Consider the following 6,000-nt stretch of genomic DNA (forward strand, 5'->3'; position numbering starts at 1 on the left):
ATCATAATAAACACATTATTTTATTTATTTATTTATTTATTTTTTAAACCGTGGAGTTTCTGATTAAATTTGAAGCTTAAATAAATATCTTAACGCTTTGTCGTGTGGCAACACATACATTTTTTACATTACTAAGTTCATTATTAAAAATGTTGCATAAAATAAATTAACTAATTAATTAAATCGAATTTCAAAATTCGGGCTTCAAGGTTATATGTTCGAAAGTTCAAATATAATGTGTGATCAAAATATAATGGATTTATCCACAATGCAAGGAATGTACATGCAGATTATTCGCTGTAGAATAGAAGACATGAGATTTTTCTCTTACTAACAGTTATCGATGCAACAAAATAAATTAACTTTCAGTTGTATATTATCCGATATGTAAATTATCAAACTATACTGTGTTTTTAAGTTAGAAATAATATCTAATGTTTAAATATTACTAAGAAAATCTCATGTATGAATGCGAAATGTATTTAAAGCAAGCGCGCGTTTTTGAGAGTGGCCCACGTGACTAGCATGAAAGCTAGAAATGATACACAAGCAGACATGTCAACAGAGTGAATATTTAAGGAACTGGCAATATTTATTAAGATGCATTTTAAAGAAGTATTGAAAAAAATGAAAACTTATGTATTTTGAGTAATTTATCCCAAGGAAAATAGCCTCTTAAATTTTATACAAATTCGTTACTTTTCTTGGTTATTCGTTACTTTACAAACTAAATTTCGGAAGGAAAATAATGATGATAATAGCAATAAATATGAATTGTAACGGTGGACGAAAGGGCTTTTTGAAAGTTTAATAATATGGTTTATCAGTAGCATGTGGAATAGCGAAATATTTTATAGGATATGAGTAGGTATTTTGACTAACAGGGAAATCAAAATCGTAAAAAACAACCTTATATTTAGCGTAGGTATAATGAAACACTCAATCGATTTCGAGGGCAGCTAAAGGTCCCTCCTCATCAGGAGAAAGAAATACATAGAAAGAAGAAAATAGGAAGAGTCACAGAAACACGTGGTGCTTATCAGCACTGCACGTGGTTAGAACTAGATTTTTTAATCAGAGTTGTACTGGCCGCCTACTTTTACTGAGCCAGGCTGTCTGATCACGCATAAAGAAATATTAGCGAAGTTAAAATAGGGAGCGAGGGGCAAATGGCTGGACTTTTAACCATAATTTTGATTTTGGGTCTGCAAAAATCATCCAAAAGGCTTCTTCCATAGGTGAATTGGATTTTCTTGAGGCTTTTCACATTCACAAAGATTTAGAAAGTTTAGTTTAATGATTTGAAGTCCAATCCAGTCCTTCCTAATGCCTTTAAAATTCTACTATCTTAATTCAATTATTTTTGCCGATAGATGGCGTTACCTCCTCGCGCTTGGTACTACCAGAGGGTATAAAAATCCGTTCAGTGGTTGCTTTCCATTATTTGTAGTTCAGATTTTGAGCGTAAGGTGCATTTGCCCCTCGCTCCCTATTTTAACTTCGCTAATATTTCTTTATGCGTGATCAGACAGCCTGGCTCAGTAAAAGTAGGCGGCCAGTACAACTCTGATTAAAAAATCTAGTTCTAACCACGTGCAGTGCTGATAAGCACCACGTGTTTCTGTGACTCTTCCTATTTTCTTCTTTCTATGTATTTCTTTCTCCTGATGAGGAGGGACCTTTAGCTGCCCTCGAAATCGATTGAGTGTTTCATTATACCTACGCTAAATATAAGGTTGTTTTTTACGATTTTGATTTCCCTGTTAGTCAAAATACCTACTCATATCCTATAAAATATTTCGCTATTCCACATGCTACTGATAAACCATATTATTAAACTTTCAAAAAGCCCTTTCGTCCACCGTTACAATTCATATTTATTGCTATTATCATCATTATTTTCCTTCCGAAATTTAGTTTGTAAAGTAACGAATAACCAAGAAAAGTAACGAATTTGTATAAAATTTAAGAGGCTATTTTCCTTGGGATAAATTACTCAAAATACATAAGTTTTCATTTTTTTCAATACTTCTTTAAAATGCATCTTAATAAATATTGCCAGTTCCTTAAATATTCACTCTGTTGACATGTCTGCTTGTGTATCATTTCTAGCTTTCATGCTAGTCACGTGGGCCACTCTCAAAAACGCGCGCTTGCTTTAAATATATTTCGCATTCATACATGAGATTTTCTTAGTAATATTTAAACATTAGATATTATTTCTAACTTAAAAACACAGTATAGTTTGATAATTTACATATCGGATAATATACAACTGAAAGTTAATTTATTTTGTTGCATCGATAACTGTTAGTAAGAGAAAAATCTCATGTCTTCTATTCTACAGCGAATAATCTGCATGTACATTCCTTGCATTGTGGATAAATCCATTATATTTTGATCACACATTATATTTGAACTTTCGAACATATAACCTTGAAGCCCGAATTTTGAAATTCGATTTAATTAATTAGTTAATTTATTTTATGCAACATTTTTAATAATGAGCTTAGTAATGTAAAAAATGTATGTGTTGCCACACGACAAAGCGTTAAGATATTTATTTAAGCTTCAAATTTAATCAGAAACTCCACGGTTTAAAAAATAATAAATAAATAAATAAAATAATGTGTTTATTATGATCAAAACGTGTGAATAGAAATTTGAACATTTGATTGAGATGAGTACAGCACATAAACGGTATGTTATAGCGAAATTCGCGTGGTGATATCAGAGTTTAAAATTAATGATATATAAGAATTTAACAGAATTCCTTATTTTAAATACTTAATGTATTCAATCGTAGCTTTGATTTTGAGATTCCAGAAAACATTTTCAGAAATACTAAAAATAATTCACTGCAATTTATTCCGATTAACGTGATCAAACTTACAAAATCGTATTTTTTTTTTTTTTTTTTTAAAGTTTTATAAGACAAACACATTTTGGTGCTTGAGTTCAAACAAGCAGTGAACTCCTCACAACATAAACTTATTGCTACAGCTATTATACGCAATAATACTATAATATTATATATATATCTACATTCAACATGTAAATTATATGTAAAAACAAATTACATAAATTTCGCAGACAAATTATATAAATTTCGCAGGTCATAAAAACGGTGTATAACTAACTATACGAGCTCGAAAACATGTTCGCATAAGAAATTAATAATAATTATAGCGAAATATGACATCTCAATTTAAATTAATTTCACACTGAAAAACGTAAATAACCCAACGTACTGACCTTGATTCCGTAAGAGATGATGTTTTTGCAGTCTAAATAAGCAATGTTTGAGAGAAATTCTTTCTAGCACTTTTAAAGCCTCGATAGCGACCGCTGACGCCATCTTTCGGATTATTCAGTAAGCTAACAAATCAATACCGCGGATGATTGCTATGTTAACTTAAAACATACGAAAAGTAAAAATTTAGGCCAAAAACTATATTACCTTAATTATGCCAAACGATTATATAAAATTTTGAATAGCTTGAAGGAATAAATTCCAGAAAGGATACAAAATTCCATTCAGAAATCTATACATATCATGATTATTAACCAGATGAGCTATAAAGCAGAAAAATGGCCGAGCTTAAAAGTTTGCCTTTCTTTTAATTCAATGTAACTTTTTTCCCTAAATCGGAATTGTTTAATATCCAAATTATGATACTTATTTCCTTCAAAACTAATTAGTGAAGAGCGGCTAGAGTCGTGGAAAGGGTAGTATGTCGTCCCAGATCCAATTATTGTTAGCTAGTTTTTGTGCCCTTATAAACTTTATAACTCGCGAAGTTAGTTTTCCTTAAAAAGTCTACCACGAAATCATCGCTACAGAGCAAACAACACCGAGATATTTCTACCCGTACGTCTTGTTCATTATAAATACATTAGCTTCGTTATGAGATAGCGCCCACCAGCGGTTGAGGGGTAAGATCGTTGGGTAGTTGGACCTGGTTTCACATGCTGCCAAAGTGGGGAAGTTTATGCAGTTTTCCGCAGGGAGAAGTAAATGTCTTTCAGGAGTTTGAGGGACTAGGTTTTGACAGCCAACCCATGAAAAATAGTTAAATGAAGTTATTGCGTGAAATCAAGACGTCTTTGCGTGCAACTTGCTGTCTTTTGTTTGCATGATATTAAATGCTGCTTTCTGGATTTGAGAGATCTTCGTTTTATCCATTCAAGTCGCAAAAGTAAGTAGAAAAAGAAGGAGGCTGGGCTGAACCCTTTTAAGGGCCCGTTCACCCTGGGGATTATCTGAGCTAACGGACACGGCCGACGTAGCTGACCCATCTCCAAAACCAGTTTTTCCCCATAGGGCAGCAAACTGAAAAATCTGAACTACAAGCATAGCGGACCTAGTCGAATCATGGTCGCATGCGACCTATGCGGCCGTTCAGTGGAGTTGATGCACAGAGTATGTAATCATTTTGCTTGTAGGACAGGAAACTGGTTAGTACTTATTTCATCAGTTTAGTTTTTTAGTTTTCAGTAGTGAGGATGTCAAACCATAAAGTGTTTTCTTTGAAATATCAATCTTGAATAGCATCTTGAAAACTTAATCTAAACGTCAGCATCCTTTGAACGCAACAAAAGGGACATAAAAATGAAAACTTCGGTTAATAAGCGTTATCCAAGCATGACGTTTGTGTAGTTTACTCTTCAGAGGTTTTTAGCTATCTTTCTCAACGAATTTGTGCTGAAGACCAAAGCTGTGCAGTTAGCTAAGTGCTTCGGGGAAAAAAAAAAAAAAAAAAAGTTGGTGTGTTTAGAAGGGTGCTACCCAGATGAAACTACAGGGTAGTTGGAAATATTAGCGTGGAAACAATGTGGAGTCAAACTGATTGAGTCTGGAGTTGCTAAGGATCTGTACGCTATTTTTGTGATGATATATTCTGTGGTAATGAGACTGGATTAGTTTATCAACTAAAGCCACAAAATTTATTGAAATTTAAAGGAGAAAAGTATGCTTGTGGTGAAACGTCAAAAATCTGAATAAAATCTGTTTTGGGTGTGAGCCAACATAGTCAGAATAGAGGAAACTGCTACTAATGGGAGAGTTCGAAATCGCCAACTATTCAAAACTTCAGATGATCTCTAGTTAATTATCAGAAGAATAAAGCCTAAACGATGTCGTTCATTTTTAAATACGTTGGCGAGACCAAGAGCTTTAAATGGATGAAAGAAAAACTCAGTCTAGAGAGCAAATTTCTTAACTCAGTCTTGTATTGTAAACTTTAGCAACGTCAAATTAGTATTTCTTTTTACTTGCGAATGCTACGTTAATCCTTCAGTCCAAAGAACAAGGTACTATTACGGGTTCACATTCCGGCTTTCGGGTTGGCTACATGGAACGTTTGGCGTTTCTCCCATGTGTAACGTAGATACGAATCAGCTCGCCTTTACAAAGTTTTTCAAGAAGGCATCCCTCTCCTTAGCAGATAACCCTCGTGTACGTTTTCGTAACTCGAATAATGCAATCCCGGGTGTGATTCGTACCTTTTAAAGCTATTACAAAATTAAAGTAAAGCTTCATTTAATCTAATCCTTGGGATCGGAGGAAAGTGCATCAATAAATATTCTGAATTCTGTTCATTTAACAAATAAAGTTTGGAAGTCGCTATACAGAATTTTTTTTGGGAAACTGGTTTGTATACTGGGTATATGGAATTGAGACTAGTCTGATGCGTCTCTTAAATATCTTCTTCATTATGTCAGCGCGAATTCCGCTGAACCTAAGGTTTCATCGATACTGACTGTGAAATTATAACTAATGAAGGCCATTACTAATGAAACCGAAACCGTAACTCAGTATGTAAAAGGTATAGTTCGACAGACATCTGTCTACTTTGTCTGTCTGTCCGCCTCATCCGTGATCATGAGCGCAAACACGCATGCGCCATTCGGACCGAATTATTCTCAAAATAGGGTGGAAGGATGGGGACTTTCTTTCCTTCCAGCATAGCTATTTCCGGAGAAGAGAAGACCTTTCCC

General features: G+C 33.9%; 1 protein-coding gene across 1 annotated transcript in view; it reads right to left on the minus strand.

Moving 5' to 3' along the window:
- The window catches only part of Oat (Ornithine aminotransferase precursor), a 51,538-nt gene extending 48,178 nt beyond the window's left edge, over window positions 1-3,360 (minus strand). The window contains exon 1 of the mRNA XM_035368312.2: window positions 3,256-3,360. The gene's annotated coding sequence lies outside the window, so the exon portion shown is untranslated. The remainder of the gene's footprint in view (window positions 1-3,255) is intronic.
- Between the last annotated feature and the right edge of the window lie 2,640 nt (window positions 3,361-6,000).

The sequence above is a fragment of the Stegodyphus dumicola genome, chromosome 5 (assembly GCF_044657685.1).
Source record: "Stegodyphus dumicola isolate Sdum_Otavi_A_Nest chromosome 5, ASM4465768v1".
Lineage (NCBI taxonomy): Eukaryota > Metazoa > Arthropoda > Arachnida > Araneae > Eresidae > Stegodyphus > Stegodyphus dumicola.